General features: G+C 47.4%; 1 long non-coding RNA gene across 1 annotated transcript; it reads left to right on the top strand.

Moving 5' to 3' along the window:
• The first annotated feature begins 2,365 nt into the window (after positions 1 to 2,365).
• Positions 2,366 to 3,596, top strand: LOC147971464 (uncharacterized). Its single transcript, XR_015603315.1, has 3 exons — positions 2,366 to 3,162; positions 3,277 to 3,399; positions 3,508 to 3,596. It is a non-coding gene; the product is annotated as an uncharacterized LOC147971464 (long non-coding RNA).
• Positions 3,597 to 19,567: the final 15,971 nt, after the last annotated feature.

Genomic DNA, 19,567 nt, shown 5'->3' with positions numbered 1-19,567 from the left:
ACCCATCCACATCGCCACGATGTGCTTCCTCTGTCGTGCCCTCGAAAGGGACCAAACAAACCTGACAAAAATCATAAAGTGACCTCTCCTTATGCTCATCATATAAATAAAACTCCACCTTAGGTGGTGAGCTCCTAGAATGGAAATGAAAGTTTTTCACAAAGATATTGGTGAGTAAGAGAGACTGGTCGCGTTGGTCGTGGAGGAAGGCGGTGAGGCCTGCATTCTCAGCCAATTCATAAGAATCATCATAAATCCCGGCTGCTCTCAAGAAATCATCGGAGGGCCATTCACACAGCCTAACCTTCGCAGTGCGAGGCAGATTATATTTGGGCTTCTTTGCATCTTCATTTTGCTTTTCCTTCGAGCTTCGGCTTGATGAGCCCCTCAAAAATCTCTTCATTATTCTCTGAAAATTCTGAATTTTTTTAGTAACTTCAAATAAAAGTGAGCCAAGCTCAACAAAATTGATAGCACCAACTCCTACAAGTGCCTAGAGCCTATATCATGCATTAGAACTACTTTTGACCATATAAATTTGACATGCAAGCTCAAGAACATGGTCACCTAGGCAGCACAAATTTGCAATGAATAAAGCACTAGAACAAAAACTAATTGGACCAATGGAGGAGTCACATACCAAGGAATAATCTCCCCACGCAGTTTTGTGAGAGGTGCTTTGAGCAAAGAGATCGAAAATGGCAGCAAAATGAGCTTGGACTCGGTTTTGAGCTGGATATTCGTGTTTGTGGGAGGAAGGAGTGTGTGGGTGCAGGAATAAGTGGAGGAGGGCCACCATGGGCCCACGAGGCAGGGGGCGCGCCCTCCACCCTCGTGGCCAGGTGGATGCCCCCCAGTGCTGTGTTCTCAGTGCCAATTATTCTCAAATATTTCAGAAAAAATCATATTTTAATTTCAGGGCATTTGGAGAACTTTTATTTTCGAGGTATTTTTATATTGCACGGATAATTCAGATAACAGACTGAAAACACTTATTTTTATTTTATTTAATATAAATAACAGAAAGTAAATGTAACAGCCTGGATTTTTGCCCTTTTCTTTTTTCCTTTGATTTTCTGGGATTTCCTGTTTTGATTTGCTTTTCCATGGCTATGAGGGTCTGAAACTTGGGAAGATCATGTATTCCTAGGTTTTCTAGTGGCTTGTCACCCTCATCATCTTCTCAAGATCATATCATTTCCATCCTTAACCTAACCCAAAATTCTTTTGTTGGTAATATTCCTTTTCTGATAAAGGAATAACCCTTAAAACCCTAGGTTGTGAAGCAACCTATATTTCTGTCACTCCTAAAATTCCCAAATAATTCTCATAAATTTTTTGGGTCACATCTTCCTCAAATATGGTAAAATATTTCATTGCCATGTTAAAAAATAATCCTCTAATATTGTTTTCCTATTCTGCCCTAAATGGCACTTTGCAAAGGAAGTGCTATTTATACTTGCTTGATTGACCCCAAACTTCTTCCACATATTCTCCTGTCCATATCATTGGCTCATGCCAAAATTCAGCTCAATTTGCCTAGTAAATATTTTTCAGAAATTTTCCAAAGTTTTTGTCTAGGAAGGAACTTTGTGAAGGAGCTATATTCTACGCATATTCAGATGAGTTGAAATTTTGCAGGGTCTTTTCTAGTGTCAAATAATGACTCTCCACCAAATATGAGCTCATGCAACTCATTTATGTGAGCCCAGATCCAAATCTTAGTTTCTGGTCAGATTTTCACTTTGTGAAGCAACCATATTTTATATTGCTTCAATTGAGCTGAAACTTTATCAGGACAAGCTTATACCTATATCAAATACTCCCAACAAGTTTTACCTCAATTGGTGGATCCAATTACCCTGTGTAATTTTTCCAAGTTTCTGTCTAGAATGAAGCTTTGTGAAGCAAGTGCCACTTTGGTATTTCAAAATGGCATGAAATTTTTACAGCAGCTTCATATAATCGTAAAACCCCTCTCTGCCAAATTTCAGCTCACAAAGATCAAGTATATGAGTGCATCATCCAAATCCCCAATTCTGGCCAGTTTTGCACTTTCTACTGCAACCACCATCTAAACTCCTCATCTTAGTCTGATTTTTGGTTATAAGCATCTCCTTAGTGTGCAATCATCGCTAGACAAAGTCTTTACCTTGTTACCCAGCTGGTTTAACCACAACAAGTTACAAACACCTTGTTACTGAATTACTTTTGGAGTTAAGTGCAAATCTCTTGTTTGACCCTGGACCGATTTATTTCTTTAGTTGGACTAAGGGCACTAGGGTCCATCCACTGGATATAGTTGGACACGCCAAAGAGCGCCTCTTGCGCCAGTGCGCGTGGTGATCACGCTCGGGTCATGGCTGCAGGCATGCTCTGACTTGTTCCGGCCACTATGCTCGTCTCCTCCCTCCTCGTCTCGGCCATAATTCGTGTCCTGGAGATTCCCCGTGATCGAATGCATCTCCCTGCATCAGAGACTCGTCGTGGTTCTCCATTAATGCGTCGCTAGAGCAGTGCCCGTTCCATGCCCCTCCTCTAACCTCCATTAGTGCACCGCTCCAGCTCGGTTGTGAGCTCGAGAAGCCTCCGCTTGGCTATATAAGGCATACCCGAGGTCCCCCGCTCCTCATTGCTCCCTCCCTCGCCTCATTTGCTCTCTGGAATCGCCCCACCTCGCCTCGGATCACCTCCGTCCTCCATGGCCCCCTCGGCCTGGGCATGATTCTGGCCAACCCAAGCTCCCTCTCGCCTCCCTGACCTGTCCACCGACTTCCCCTCTTTCTACTCAGCCGCCCCACCCCCTTGCCCCCTCACCGGAGTGGCCGCAACGCCGAGCCCCTCCACCACCGGCCGCCTCTGTCTCCCTTCGGTCCTCCTCCGCCCCCGCGTCCTCCTCTCCTCCCCGGGGCCGGCCGACCCCCTGAACGGACGCGCCACGCCGGGTCGCACCCTCTGGTGGCCTCGCCCTGGCCAGGGACGGCCGGAGCCGGCCAGGCCGCCGCCGCTCCCTTCCCTGCTCCTCTCCTCTGTTCACGTGAGAACAGGAGCGAGAGGAGGAAGACGACGTGCGCCCGTGCCTCCCTCCCTTGTCCCTGGGCCCAGCCCGTCAGTGGCCCAGGCGCCCCCGCTGACGTGTCAAGTGGACACGTATTACGGTGAGTGCGTGTTCAGTTCCCGTAACTGTATTTCTTTCCTTCTTTGCCGAAAATGTGTTTTCCGTTAAGGGAAACGGATTTCTGTCTACTGCGGCACGGAATGCGTTTTCTTTTCCAGAAAACGTAAACAGCCCGAAGACGTTTTCAGTTTTCTCCCAGGGGCCTGTTTGCTGAAGTTTATTCACAGATTGGTCCCTGATCTTCTACACCTCATAACTCCGCAACCGTAACTCCGATTGAGGTGAAACCAGCGCTCACTTCTTCGTCTCGTCGAGCTCTATCTTTTGGTAACATTTTCACCAAGTGGTTTCATAGTGAAAATGACAATTTTGCCCTTTTCTCTAATCAGCCTCCTTCGAGAGAAAACCGTCCGACGTTTCGTTCCGCGGCTTCACCGCACTTCTTCCTGGAGTCTCCGTCACCCCAGGCAAGCCACAATACCCACTTGCATCATAGTCATGCAGTAGACATGGTTTTCAACTTGAATATTTATTAAATGACTGCTTGTTTAAAATATGGTTATCGTTGTTTCGGAAATGCTTCTGGGATTGTGCTTACTTGTTTGCTATGTTGTTATGCACCTGGTTATCCTGCCCTGCTAGTTGCTAGTATTGCTTTCATATTGCCATGCTTGATAGTAGTACATGTTGGGTTGGTCATGTTCTTCGGTGCATGATTAACGTCGGTTATCGAGTACTGTTACTATGCGTTGTTCCTTTGCTGTTAGTTGGTTAAGCGTTACTCGGTAATATTATTGATGGGTTCTTGCATGTTATTTATGGTTGATGATAATGGTCATGTTATGTTATACTATGAGTAGTGTTGCACTTGTAATATTTATGCTCGTCATTATGCCATGTTCAGTTGGAGATTATTTCATAGTTGATGTGGTGGATAGTTATGTTGCATCCCGTGATTATGTTGATATCATGCTCATGCATTGTAATCGCATCATGTTATTTTATCATGGCTCAACATTTTGCATTCAAGTTTAACCGGATTTAATTGAACTTGAACAACTGTTGGCTGAGTCATGGTGCCGCCAGATCAAAACTGACCAGTGCAACCACACTTACCGTATGGGTAAGGTCCTAACTGGGTCTATTGTCGTGCATCTCGCCGGTGCCTCCCACGAGGGAAGGTTATGGGCGTGCTTACCCTGATCAGGTAGGCGGACATAACCTTGTGTGCCCTTTGTTTTTATTTTTATGGATCTGATCCCCGTGAGGGAGTTTTGACCATGACGGTGGTCGGGGTGTCTTTGGTAGACATGGGGCCACCCAGGACTAGCCCAGTTGGGAGTGTGTCGGAGTGACCGGGAGAGTGTCACGACAGTAGATCCGTTTTGTCGGAACGCCGTTGGTCCACCCGAATGGGAGTGCGAGGCCATGGGTTCCGTGGTGTGGGTACAGTGTGCTACCTCTGCAGAGTGTATATTAAGTCTATCGATAGCAACAGTTCGTGTCGGTCCCACCGTGAGTCAACAGTATTAATAATAACTTGATTAATGACAACCCCGGTTCCATGAGGAGATAAGTTGGTTGTGATCGCTGGAATGATCACTGTTTGAGAACAAGTGTTGGTCATGGTTGTGATCGCCGGAATGATCACCGTGGTATCGAGGATACCAAGTTGTTGGATATTCATGATGTTGTGCGAGAAATCATGGGTAAAGATCAAGCTCCTTGTGGTCATTTAATGATTACTACGGTATTGTATATACCAAGCTTGATTTGATCCTGAGATGATCGTGTAATGTCCGAGGTGGGTAAGTGATGCGCGTGATGGTTACGAGATAACCCGAGCAGAATAATTGGTGCATATAGTGTCATCATGTTGCATGCTAGTATCGTCAGATTTATATGTTCATGCCATGCTCATATTGTTCTAGCTGTATCAGGTTCATATTGCCTTTGGATTGTTTGTGGCTATTATGATTATTTTCATGATGGTATCTGGTATTATTTGGAGTATTACTTTGGATATCATGTGCTCATGTCATGTTGTTATAATGATCTCATGTTAATTCCTGCTTAACCTATAATTGCCTTGCTGTTGTTTGTCTTGAATGCTTCTGGTTATTGTGAGCTTGCAAGTACATTCAATGTACTGACCTGGTGTGTCATGCTAGCTTGCAGGTCGTGCCTGGATTGCTTGCTTGTTTGGTGTTGTTCCTGTGTTCGCGAGCTAGGATAAACGTTCCAGCCAGAGTCCCTGCGGACTGGAGTCCATCATCGTCGTTCGTTGTTCCGCTGCTTCGAGTTATTATGCTGCTTGTATAGAGCAATCGTGGTTGGCGTAGTGTCGCCGTGCCGGTGTTATTCATTGTAATATCGGAACCCTTGTAATCATATTCGTGTTGTAATACAGAGTTGGTTTGTTCTATGCTAAGCAGTGTCGTATTCCAGAAGACTTCACCTCGATCTCTGGGCTGGAATACGGGGCATTCCGGTTTTCTCTGAGCTGGGGTGCCACAGTAAAAGGAGGGTAGAGAAGGTTGTGCCTTCTAGTTTCATCCATCTCATGCTCATCAAAAGGAATCCACTAACAAGGTTGATCAAGTCTTGTTAACGAACTCATTCCGAATAACATGGAACCAGAGAAATTTCGAATAACACTACGTTACCTCAACGGGGATATGCACATCCCCAATAATAAGAATATCATATTTCTTCTTGGCAGTAGGAAGAGGAAATTCAAAACCTCCAAATATAATCGATGTAATTTTTCCAATAGAGTTGATACTATGAACTTGAGGTTGTTTCCTCGGAAAGTGTACCGTATGCTCATTACCATTAACATGAAAAGTGACATTGCCTTTAGTGCAATCAATAACAGCCCCTGCAGTATTCAAAAAGGGTCTTCCAAGAATAATAGACATACTATTGTCCTTGGGAATATCAAGAATAACAACGTCCGTTAAAATAGTAACGTTTGCAACTACAACAGGCACATCCTCACAAATACCGACAGGTATAGCAGTTGATTTATCAGCCATTTGCAAAGATATTTCAGTAGGTGTCAACTTATTCAAATCAGGTCTACGGTATAAAGAGAGAGGCATAACACTAACACCGGCTCCAAGATCACATAAAGCAATTTTAACATAATTTCTTTTAATGGAGCATGGTATAGTGGGTACTCCTGGATCTCCTAGTTTCTTAGGTATTCCACCTTTAAAAGTATAATTATCAAGCATGGTGGAAATTTCAGCTTCTGGTATCTTTCTCTTATTTGTAACAATTTCTTTCATATACTTAGCATAAGGATTCATTTTAAGCATATCAGTTAATCGCATATGCAAAAAGATAGGTCTAGTCATTTCAGCAAAGCGCTCAAAATTCTCATCATCCTTTTTCTTGGATGGTTTGGGAGGAAAAGGCATGGGTTTCTGAACCCATGGTTCTCTTTCTTTACCATGTTTCCTAGCAACAAAGTCTTTCTTATCATAACGTCGATTCTTTGATTGTGGGTTATCAAGATCAACATCAGGTTCAATTTCTATATCATTATCATTACTAGGTTGAGCATCATCATGAACATTATCACTAGTTTCAGGTTCATTACCAGATTGTGTTTCAGCATCAGAAATAGAAATATCATATGGATTCTCAGGTGTTTCAGCAATAGGTTCACTAGAAGCATGCAAAGTCCTATCATTTTTCTTTTTCTTCCTTTTAGAAGGACTAGGTGCATCTATATTATTTATCTGGGAATCTTGCTCAATTCTCTTAGGATGGCCTTCAGGATACAGAGGTTCCTGATTCATTCTACCAGCTGTAGTAGCCACTCTAACAGCATAATCATTATTCTTACTATTCAATTCATTGAGCAAATCATTTTGAGCTTTAAGTACTTGTTCTACTTGAGTGGTAACCATATAAGCATGTTTACTAATAAGTTTAAGTTCACCTTTAACATTAGCCATATAATCACCCAAGTGTTCAAGCATATTTGAATTGTATTTCAATTGTCTACCAAAATAAGCATTGAGGTCTTCTTGCTTAACCATAAATTATCAAACTCATCTAAGCATGGGCTAGCAAACTTAGTAAATGGGATTTCAGCTTTATCATATCTATAGAGAGAATTTACCTTTACTACCTGTGTCGGGTTATCAAGACCATGTATTTCTTCAATAGGTAATGGATTAAGATCATATGTTTCTTCAACAGGCGGTAAATTAAGACCGTGTATTTCTTCAATAGGAGGTAAATTCTTAACATCTTCGGCTTTAATACCTTTTTCTTTCATAGATTTCTTTGCCTCTTACATATCTTCAGGACTGAGAAATAGAACACCTCTCTTCTTCGGAGTTGGTTTAGGAATAGGCTCAGGAAGTGTCCAATTATTTTCGTTAGTCAACATATTATTCAATAGAATTTCAGCTTCATCCGGTGTTCTTTCCCTGAAAACAGAACCAGCACAACTATCCAGGTAATCTCTGGAAGCATCGGTTAGTCCATTATAAAAGATATCAAGTATTTCATTTTTCTTAAGACGATGATCAGGCAAAGCATTAAGTAATTGGAGAAGCCTCCCCCAAGCTTGTGGGAGACTCTCTTCTTCAATTTGCACAAAATTATATATACCCCTTAAAGCAGCTTGTTTCTTATGAGCAGGGAAATATTTAGCAGAGAAGTAATAAATCATATCCTGGGGACTACGCACACAACCAGGATCCAGAGAATTAAACCATATCTTAGCATCACCCTTTAATGAGAACGGAAATATTTTAAGGATATAAAAGTAGTGAGTTCTCTCATCTTTAGTGAATAGGGTGGCAATATCATTTAATTTAGTAAGATGTGCCTGACAGTTTCAGATTCATAGCCATGAAAAGGATCAGATTCAACCAAAGTAATTATATCAGGATCAACAAAGAATTCATAATCCTTATTAGTAACACAGATAGGTGAAGTAGCAAAAGCAGGGTCATGTTTCATTCTAGCATCAAGAGATTGCTGCTTCCATTTAGCTAATAACCTCTTAAGCTCGTATCTATCTTTGCAAGCTAAAATAGATAAAGTAGCTTCCTTTTCAAAAAATAACCCTCGGGAATAACAAGTGATTCATATTCATTAGAGGGAGAGTCTTCATCATCACTTTCATCAATATTATCAGATTCAATATTTTCACTCTCTCTAAACCTAGCAAGTTGTTCATCAAGAAATACACCAAGTGGCACAGTAGTATCAAGCATAGAAGTAGTTTCATCAAAAGTATCATGCATAGCAGTAGTGGCATCATCAATAACATGCGACATATCAGAACGAATACCAGAAGAAGGTTTAGGTGTCGCAAGCTTACTCAAAACAGAAGGTGAATCAAGTGCAGAGCTAGATGGTAGTTCCTTTCCTCCCCTCGTAGTTGAGGGATAAATCTTAGTTTTTGGATCTCTCAAGTTCTTCATAATGATAAGCAGATATAAATCCCAAGTGACTCAAAGAATAGAGCTATGCTCCCCGGCAACGGCACCAGAAAATAGTCTTGATAACCCACAAGTATAGGGGATCGCAACAGTTTTCGAGGGTAGAGTATTCAACCCAAATTTATTGATTCGACACAAGGGGAGCCAAAGAATATTCTCAAGTATTAGCTGCTGAGTTGTCAATTCAACCACACCTGGAAACTTAATATCTGCAGCAAAGTATTTAGTAGCAAAGTAATATGATAGTAGTGGTAACGGTAGCAAAAGTTAATGATAGCAAAAGTAATGTTTTTTGTATTTTGTAGTGATAATAGCAATAGCAACAGAAAAGTAAATAAGCGAAGAACAATATATGGAAAGCTCGTAGGCAATGGATCGGTGATAGAGAATTATGTCGGATGCGGTTCATCATGTAACAGTCATAACCTAGGGTGACACAAAACTAGCTCCAATTCATCAATGTAATGTAGGCATGTATTCCGAATATAGTCATACGTGCTTATGGAAAAGAACTTGCATGACATCTTTTGTCCTACCCTCCCGTGGCAGCGGGGTCCTAGCGGAAACTAAGGGATATTAAGGCCTCCTTTTAATAGAGTACCGGACCAAAGCATTAACACATAGTGAATACATGAACTCCTCAAACTACGGTCATCACCGGTAAGTATCCCGATTATTGTCACTTCGGGGTTAACGGATCATAACACATAATAGGTGACTATAGACTTGCAAGATAGGATCAAACTCTCATATATTGATGAAAACACAATAGGTTCAGATCTGAAATCATGGCACTCGGGCCCTAGTGACAAGCATTAAGCATAGCAAATCATAGCAACATCAATGTCAGAACATAGTGGATACTAGGGATCAAACCCTAACAAAACTAACTCGATTACATGATAAATCTCATCCAACCCATCACCGTCCAGCAAGCCTACGATGGAATTACTCACGCTCGGCGGTGAGCATCATGAAATTGGTGATGGAGGAAGGTTGATGATGACGATGGCAACGGATTCCCCTCTCCGGAGCCCCGAACGGACTCCAGATCATCCCTCCCGAGAGGTTTTAGGGCTTGGTGGCAGCTCCGTATCGTAAAACGCAATGAATCCTTCTTCCTTATTTTTTCTCCCCAAAAGTAAATATATAGAGTTGGAGTCGAGGTCGGAGGAGCTCCAGGGGGCCCACGAGGTAGGGGGGCGCGCCCTAGGGGGTAGGCACGCCCCCACCCTCGTGGCTAGGGTGTGGGCCCCCTGGTCTTCATCTTTTGCAAGGATTTTTTATTATTTCTGAAAAGATGTTCCGTGAAGTTTCAGGTCATTCCGAGAACTTTTGTTTCTGCACATAAACAACACCATGGCAATTCTGCTGAAAACAACGTCAGTCCGAGTTAGTTCCATTCAAATCATGCAAGTTAGAGTTCAAAACAAGGGCAAAAGTGTTTGGAAAAGTAGATACGATGGAGACGTATCAGCCGGCTAGGCTCTCAGCGTAAGCCGGTGCCACCTAATACCTTTTTAGATATTCTGCATAACCGCTAAGTCAAATTGCCTACAGAGGAAGACCTTGCTATTCCTGACCCGGAACACAATTTGTGGCGGCTCTTCATGTAATTCATGATTGGACAGTTCCATATTTGGCTTATATGACACGGGGTGAGTTACCTGAGGATGAAACTCCGGCCAAGCAGATAACCCGGCGGTCCAAGTCAATGACCATTGTCAATGGAGAGCTAAATCATCGTAGTGTCACATGGGCGTTTCAATGTTGTGTTTCACCCGAAGAAGCCCATGAGATTCTGCGAGAGATTCATGAAGGAGATTGTGGTCATCATGCCGGTTCTAAATTTCTTGTGGCTAAAGCTTTTCGTCATGGATTTTATTGGCTGACGGCTCATGGTGATACTGAAGACCTGGTCAGTAAGTGTGATGGATGTCAGAAATTTTCACGATGAGCCCATGTGCCGGCTCAAGAATTGAGGATGATTCCAATTACTTGGCCGTTTGCAGTCTGGGGGCTTGATATGGTTGGACCTTTCAAAAGGTCCAAGGATAAAAAATACGCCTCCTGGTGGCAGTTGACAAATTTACAAAGTGGGTTGAGGCAGAGCCAGTCAGTAAATGTGATGCGGCAACAGCGGTTCAGTTCATTAAAAAGGTGATTTTTTGTTTTGGCTTTCCCCACAGTATCGTAACTGATAATGGCACTGAGGGAGTCCTGGATTAGGGGGTCTCCGGACAGCCGGACTATCTCCATTGGCCGGACTGTTAGACTATGAAGATACAAGATTGAAGACTTCGTCTCGTGTCCGGATGGGACTCTACTTGGCTTGGAAGGCAAGCTAGGCAATACGGATATGAATATCTCCTCCTTTGTGACCGACCTTGTGTAACCCTAACCCTCTCCGGTGTCTATATAAACCGAAGGGTTTTAGTCCGTAGGACAACAACCATAACATACAATCATACCATAGGCTAGCTTCTAGGGTTTAGCCTCTCTGATCTCGTGGTAGATCTACTCTTGTACTACCCATATCATCAATATTAATCAAGCAGGACATAGGGTTTTACCTCCATCAAGAGGGCCCGAACTTGGGTAAAACATCGTGTCCCCTGCCTCCTGTTACCATCCGGCCTAGACGCACAGTTCGGGACCCCCTACCCGAGATCTGCCGGTTTTGACACCGACATTGGTGCTTTCATTGAGAGTTCCTCTGTGTCGTCGCCGTTAGGCTTGATGGCTCCTACTATCATCGATAGCGATGTGGTCCAGGGTGAGACTTTTCTCCCCGGACAGATCTTCGTATTCAGCGGCTTTGCACTGCGGACTAATTCGCTTGGCCATCTGGAGCAGATTGAAAGCTACGCCCCTGGCCATCAGGTCAGATTTGGAAGTTTGAACTACACGGCCGACATCCGTGGAGACTCGATCTTCGACGGATTCGAGCCACAGCCGGGCGCGCCGCACTGTCGCGATGGGTATGACCTAGCTCTGCCGCCGAACAATACCCCAGAGGCCGCGCCCGCATCAGCTCCGACCCTTAGCTCGGAGCCAACTACGCCAATCAAGGACGGGTGGCTAGACACCGCCTCAGGGGCTGCAGTCTCGACGGCGATCGAGCGAAACACCAACATAATCCTCTACGCAGCCCGTGACTCCAAGGTGCCGGACTCTTTTCCGGACTCCGAACCATCCGCGCCCCTGCCAATCGAATCCGATTGGGCGCCGATCATGGAATTCACCGCCACGGATTTCTTTCAACACTCGCCCTTCGGCGACATTCTGAATTCACTAAGGTCTCTCTCTTTGTCAGGAGAGCCCTGGCCGGATTATGGCCAACAGGATTGGGATGCGGACGACGAAGAAATTCGACGCCCACCCACCACCCACTTCGTAGCCACTGTCGATGATTTAACCGACATGCTCGACTTCGACTCCGAAGACATCGACGGTATGGACGACGATGCGGGAGACGAAGAGGAACCACTACCCACAGGGCACTGGAAAGCCACCTCGTCATATGACATATACATGGTGGATACACCCAACGAAGGCAATGGCGACGAGATAGCGGAGGATGACCCCTCCAAGAAGCAACCCAAGCGCCGACGTCAGCGGCGCCGCTCTAAGTCCCGCCAAAGAAAAAGTGGTGATACCGGCACAGGAGATAATAACACTCCGGATAGTGCCGAAGACAACAACAATCCCCTCCAGCAAGATTTAGAGCAGGAGGATGAAGGAGCCAGCTCTCCTGAGAGAGCGGCAGACGGAGAGGAGGAGGATGATCACATGCCCCCCTCCGAAGATGAGGCAAGCCTTGGCGATGATGAATTCGCCGTACCAGAGGATCTCGTCGAACAAGAGCGCTTCAAGCGCCGGCTTATGGCCACGGCAAATAGCCTGAAGAAAAAGCAGCAGCAGCTTCAAGCTGATCAAGATTTGCTAGCTGACAAATGGACTGAAGTCCTCGTGGCCGAGGAATATAAACTCGAGCGTCCCTCCAAGAGTTACCCAAGGCGCAGGTTACTACCCCAACTGGAGGAAGAAGCGTATGATATGGCTGATCGGCCACCTAGTGGCCGCGATAGAGAGGCATTCCAGCCAAAAGCTCAGCCTCCACCCCGACGCCATTCAAATAAAAAGGCATGGGGAGATACGCCAGACCTGCGAGACATATTGGAGGACAAGGGAAAGCATTCAAGACCGATCTACGGATCACGAGGGCGCACCACTCTGCGAGACGACAAACGTCACGCCGGATACAGTAAATGCAAATCCGGCCGGGCCGAACACAGTGGGCAAGACCCATTCGAGCTGCGTCGCGATATAGCCCAATACAGAGGCGCCGCACACCCCTTATGCTTCACAGACGAAGTAATGGAACATCAATTCCCAGAAGGTTTCAAACCTGTAAATATTGAATCATATGACGGCACAACAGATCCCGCAGTATGGATTGAGGATTTCCTCCTCCACATCCACATGGCCCGCGGCGATGACTTACACGCCATCAAATACCTCCCACTAAAGCTCAAAGGACCAGCACGGCATTGGCTTAACAGCTTGCCAGTGGACTCCATTAGCTGTTGGAAAGATCTGGAAGCCGCATTCCTCGACAACTTTTAGGGCACTTATGTGCGACCACCAGACGCCGATGACTTGAGCCACATAATTCAGCAGCCAGAAGAGTCGGCTAGGCAATTCTGGACTCGGTTCCTTACAAAGAAAAATCAAATCATCGACTGTCCAGATGCGGAGTCCTTAGCGGCTTTCAAGCACAACATCCGAGACGAGTGGCTAGCCCGGCACCTTGGTCAGGAAAAGCCGAAATCTATGGCAGCTCTCATGACGCTCATGACCTGCTTTTGTGCGGGAGAAGACAGCTGGCTGGCTCGCAGTAATATATCAAAGAACCATGGTACCTCAGATACCAAGGACGGCAATAGCAGGTCACGTCGCAACAAGCATAAGCGCCGCATTAACAGCGAAAATACTGAGGATACGTCAGTCAATGCCGGATTCAAAGGCTCTAAACCCGGTCAGCGGAAAAAGCCATTCAAACAAAGTATGCCGGGTCCGTCCAGCTTGGACCGTATACTCGATCTCTCATGTCAAATACACGGCACCCCAGACAAGCCAACCAATCACACCAACAGGGATTTTTGGGTGTTCAAGCAGGCCGGCAAGTTAATTGCCGAAAACAAGGACAAGGGGCCGCATAGCGATGACGAGGAGGAGCCCCGGCAACAGCACACTGGAGGACAGAAGAGGTTTCCCCTGCAAGTGCGGACGGTGAACATGATATACGCAACCCACATCCCCAAGAGGGAGCGGAAGCGTGCGCTCAGGGACGTATATGCGTTGGAGCCAGTCGCCCCAAAGTTCAACCCTTGGTCCTCCTGTCCGATCACCTTCGATCGAAGGGACCACCCCACTAGTATCCGTCATGGCGGATTCACCGCACTGGTCCTAGACCCAATCATCGACGGATTTCACCTCACTCGAGTCCTTATGGACGGCGGCAGCAGCTTGAACCTGCTTTATCAGGACACAGTGCGCAAAATGGGTATAGACCCCTCAAGGATCAAACCCACAAAAACAACCTTTAAGGGCGTCATTCCAGGCGTAGAGGCCCATTGCACAGGCTCAATTACACTGGAAGTGGTCTTCGGATCCCCGGATAACTTCCGAAGCGAAGAGTTAATCTTCGATATAGTCCCGTTCCGTAGTGGTTATCACGCGCTGCTCGGGCGAACCGCATTTGCTAGATTCAATGCGGTACCACATTATGCATACCTCAAGCTCAAGATGCCAGGACCTCGCGGAGTTATTACAGTCAATGGAAACACAGAGCGCTCTCTCCGAACAGAGGAGCACACCGCGGCCCTCACAACAGAAGCGCAAAGCAGCCTCTCAAGGCAATCAACCAGTTCGGCGCTTCAAAGCCCGGACACCTTCAAGCGTGCTCGGGGCAATCGGCAAGTAGACCGCCTGGCGCGATCTGAGCTCGTGTAGCAATACGGCGGTCACCCCAATCCCAGCCCAACAGCGATATCCGTGCCGCGCGTACATAATTACGCATTAAAAATACCATGGGCACAGGTGGGGAGGGGGGCACAACTGCGGCACGCCCCAAAACATGGCCTCAACCGCACTAGGGGCTTCCCGTTTGGTTATTTTTCTTTTTCTTTCAGGATCTTAATCTCTGGAAACACTGTCCGTTAGCACTATTGCCGAACACATGATGCAACAACCAAGGAGGCAGATAGCTACGTCATACCACGGAATTCCCAGGTTGATTACAGTAACGAGTGAAATATTCAATTTAATATCATTCCTCAGCTTGCCCTTGGAAGGGACATAGTCCTACTCTTTGCTTATCGCACTATCTGTATCACTCTGCTTTAATGCAATTTTTCAATAAACAATGCATGACATTATGACTATTATTGCATTCTTGTTGTATATATATATATATGTGTGTGTGTTCATTAATGATGCCTTGCAACCATACACTATGGTACGACCAATACACCAGGGGCTTACGTACCCCACAATGCGGTGTGAAAAGTCCGAACACTTTCACAAGTGCGGCACCCCGAACTTATAGCATTATATGCATCAGCTCCGAATCATGTCTTTGATCAAATGTTGGGTTTGCCCGGCTCCTATGTTTTGGTACCTTACGTTCTGCTCTATCGGCTAAGGTAGCGCTAGGAGAACTACTGCGATTGTGCCCCGGTTCTGCTGGGTTTAGCACCTCAGTAGAGAAAGCTAAAACTGACTGTCATGATAAGGCGAGAGACTGGTCGCTGTTCGGCGAGGTTTTTCGAGTCCCTAAAGACTTATGCCGCTTAGGGCGAGGGGCCGGCCCTGTCCGACTTACAGGCGTGTATCGCGCCCCGAATTCGGCCTTCCGAATACCAGGGGCTTCGCCGAAATTTAAAATTATAGAATTCTATGGCTAAGTGAGAGTGATAAAGCATTATTAGTCCGGTTGCCTTGTTCGTTGTGCTGAACACCTCCATCGAAGGACCCAAATATGGGAACAAGAGTGCTCAGGTTTATCCCGAACACCCCAGCACTCGTGGCATGGGGGCAGAAGCCGAGGGCTAGCCATCTCTTAGATTGGATAAACAGCCAAACAGAAGGTAATATTTTAAATTCAAGCAAGCGTTGCATAGCGCATATGAAACAAGTTTTCATAAATACAGGATAAAACGAGAAAGTTTACTCAAATATTACATCTTTTGAACACTCATCCGCGATGAGACGGGCACCCGGCAGAACACCCTCGTAGTACATCTCGGGGTGGCGGTGCTCCTTGCCCTCCGGTGGCCCCTCCTTGATCATCTTCACGGCGTCTAGCTTGACCCACTGCAATTTCACACGGGCGAAAGCCCGACGTGCACCTTCAATGCAGACAGATCGCTTGACGACCTCCAGCCGCGGACAGGCATCCACAAGCCGCCGCACCAGGCCGAAGAAGCTGTTCGGAAGGGCGTCGCTAGGGCAAAGCCGGATAATAAAGCTCTGCATGGCCCGATCGGCCGCCTTATGTAGCTCGACCATCTGCTTCAGCTGGTCGCTCATTGGCACCGGGTGTTCGGCCTCAGCATACTGAGACCAGAACAACTTCTCCATTGAGCTTCCATCCTCGGCCTGGTAAAATTGTGCGGCATCGAACACACTGCGGGGCAGATCTGCGAATGCTCCTGGAGAGCTCCAGATTCGGGTAAGTAATAGGTAATTTACTTTTACATGCTTTCTTTGCATATAGAAAGCCTTACCCGCTGCTATCTTCTTCATCGTGTCGATCTCTTGGAGGGCCTTTTGGGCTTCGGCCTTGGCACTTTTTACACTCTCGAGGGCCGCGGCAAGCTCAGACTGCCGCGTCTTGGAGTCAAGCTCCAACGCCTTGTGCTTCGCCACAAGAGCCTGGAGCTCTTGCTGCACCTCGCCCACCCGAGCCTCGTGCTTCTCTCGCTCGGTGCGCTCCTTGGCCGCTTTATCTTCGGCCGAGGTTAGCGCTTGCTTCAAGGTCACCACCTAGGTCGTGGCCCCTGGCAAACATACGATGATCCTGTCATTTTGAAATCGCGTCCTCTTTTATATATATATATACATATCTGTAGACAGGGTATTACTTACCCTTGTTCTCCTCGAGCTGCCTCTTGGCAAGGCCAAGCTCTTTCCTGGACCCCTCGAGGTCCTGCTTTAGTACGGCGACCTTCGCAGCCAGTGCGGCGGACGCCAGCAGTGAAGCCTGCATATGCATATTGACACAATTATTTTAGACTCCTGCGATATTATTTGATCCTCTGTTCGGCTTTTCTTTGTGAACACCGAACAAAGCATCAGGGGCTACTGTCTATGCGGTAATACTTCTACTACATTTTAAAACACTTACCTCGAAGCCTGTTAGAAGGCTGGCACAGGCTTCAGTCAATCCGCTCTTGGCGGACTGAACCTTCTGGATCACTGCACTCATGATAGTGCGGTGCTCCTCGTCGATGGAAGCGATGCGAAGCGCTTCCAGCAGATTGTCCGGCGCCTCTGGATGGACAGAGGTCACCGGCACAGGCGTCTTGCCCCTCTTAGAAGGAGGCCGCCTGCCCGAGCCTGGAACCACTGGAGGTTCCGGTGCGGTGTTCGGCTGAGGGCCGAACTCGGAGCTCTCAGGGGCTCCGTCCCCTCGGCTCCCGGAGTCCGGAAGGTCGCCTTGAGGTGCCTCCGGGACTGTCTCTCCGGTGCCTCTTGAGACAACACCTCGGCGTCGTCGGCAGGATGAGGGGAGGTGGCGGTCGGGACTGGATCGCTATCCATGTCCGACAAGCCCAAGGAGCCGTCCGATGATACATTGATGCTGGTTCGCGGTGGCCTGCATAATCATGTTCGGTGTTAGGGAAAGCAGTGCGACAAAGGAATGCTATGAGTTACTCTGGTATCCGAATACTTACGATCTCCCCGGGGGCTTGGCCCGGGGCAACCACTCGCCTTCGCCCTCGTCGGCGGCGGTGGAACTGTCCGGAAGGAGAGTCCTCCCCTTCTTGGACCCTCCGGCCTCCCCAGTTAGGGCGGCCTTCCTTTTCTTGTCTCCCCCATTCGGTGGGGGAGCATCTTCTTCTTCTTCCACGTCTTCGGGGGAAGAGTGCGCCGCAGAGTTATCGAACGGTGAGTCCGACGACGCCTCGCGTCGGGAACTCTTTCGGGTTCCCTTGGCCTTCTTGGTCTTCTCCGGCACCTTATAAGGGGCCGGAGTCAGCATCTTCGCCAGATGAGTGTCTGCGGGGCCTTCGGGCAAAGGTGCCCGACAGTCGATCTGTCCGGCCATCTTCTGCCAGTCGTGTCAAAGGTACGGGAGTTTAGATCCCGCATAGAGTCAATCTATATAAAAAATAAGTATCCTATGAAAGGTAAAGCAGCTTACCTCACTGGCTTGGCGCTTCGCGCTGAATCCGCGATCCTCAGTAATAGGGGGAGGGACCTCGACACTTTTGAACAGCACCCTCCAGGCGTCTTCATGAGTCGTGTCGAAGAGCCTGTTCAGAGTTCGGTGTTGCGCCGGATTAAACTCCCACAAATTGAACTCCCGTTGTTGGCATGGGAGTATCCGGCGGATGAGCATAACTTGGACTATGTTGACAAGCTTGAGCTTCTTGTCCACCATGTTTTGAATACATGTTTGGAGTCCGGTCAGCTCTTTAGAACTACCCTAGGATAGGCCCTTCTCTTTCCAGGAGGTGAGCCGCATGGGGATGCCAGATCGGAACTCGGGGGCCGCTACCCATGCGGGGTCGCGCAGCTCGGTGATATAGAACCACCCCGACTGCCACCCCTTTATGGTTTCCACAAAGGAGCCCTCGAGCCATGTTACGTTGGGCATCTTGCCCACCATGGCGCCTTCGCACTCCGCCTGGCGGCCGCCCACCACCTTCGGCTTGACATTGAAGGTCTTCAGCCATAAGCCAAAGTGGGGTTTGATGTGGAGGAAGGCCTCGCACACGACGATAAACGCCGAGATGTTGAAGATGAAGTTCAGGGCCAGATCGTGGAAATCCAGGCCGTAATAAAACATGATCCCCCGGACGAAGGGATGGAGAGGGAATCCCAGTCCGCGGAGGAAATGGGTGAGGAATACTACCCTCTCATGGGGCCTGGGGGTGGGGATGAGCTGCCCCTCATCCGGGAGCCGGTGCGCGATGTCGTCGGGCAGGTATCCGGCTCTCCTCAGTTTCTTGATGTCTCCCTCCGTGACGGAGGAGACCATCCACTTGCCTCCCGCTCCGGACATGATTGGAGAAGGTCGAGGTGGGAAGTGCGGACTTGGGCGCTAGAGCTCGAGTGTGCGAAAATGGATGGGTAAGGGAGGAAGAAGGCGTGGATAGAAAGGTGAATCCTTATCCCTTTATATGGGCGGACGAAACTAAGCGTCCCCACTTGCCTGGTAAAACTCGCTTATCCCCCAAGCGCCGCAATTGATGGCGCAGTTGGGTTACCCACGCCCGTATTGATGAGAATCCCGTAATAAGGGGACACGATCTCTGCTTTGACAAGACGTGTCGAAAAACTGCCTCGCGTTATGTCGGGGCTGGTTAAAAGGAACGGTTCGAATAATCACCGGGCCATGACGTAACGTCATGCTGCGGGTTCGGACGCCATCCTCGTCACGGAGGCCATGACAAGCCAGCAAATTAGATCTGTGAAAATATTATTCTCTCTACGGTGGAATGTGGAACTTATTTTGCAGGGTCGGACACTATCCTCGTATTCAAATTCTTCTGTGATGTATTCGGAGAAGGAACCTGCCTTGCAATGCCGAAGACAATACTGCGCGTCGGACTCATCGCCATTGAAGCCTGGTTCAGGGGCTACTGAGGGAGTCCTGGATTAGGGGGTCTCTGGACAGCCGGACTATCTCCATTGGCCGTACTGTTAGACAATGAAGATACAAGATTGAAGACTTCGTCTCATG

Source organism: Triticum urartu, chromosome 5A (genome assembly GCF_056163025.1).
Source record: "Triticum urartu cultivar PI428250 chromosome 5A, HENAU_Tu73, whole genome shotgun sequence".
Lineage (NCBI taxonomy): Eukaryota > Viridiplantae > Streptophyta > Magnoliopsida > Poales > Poaceae > Triticum > Triticum urartu.
Note: the sequence above shows the minus strand (reverse complement) of the source record. Positions and strands in the feature narration are given on the sequence as shown.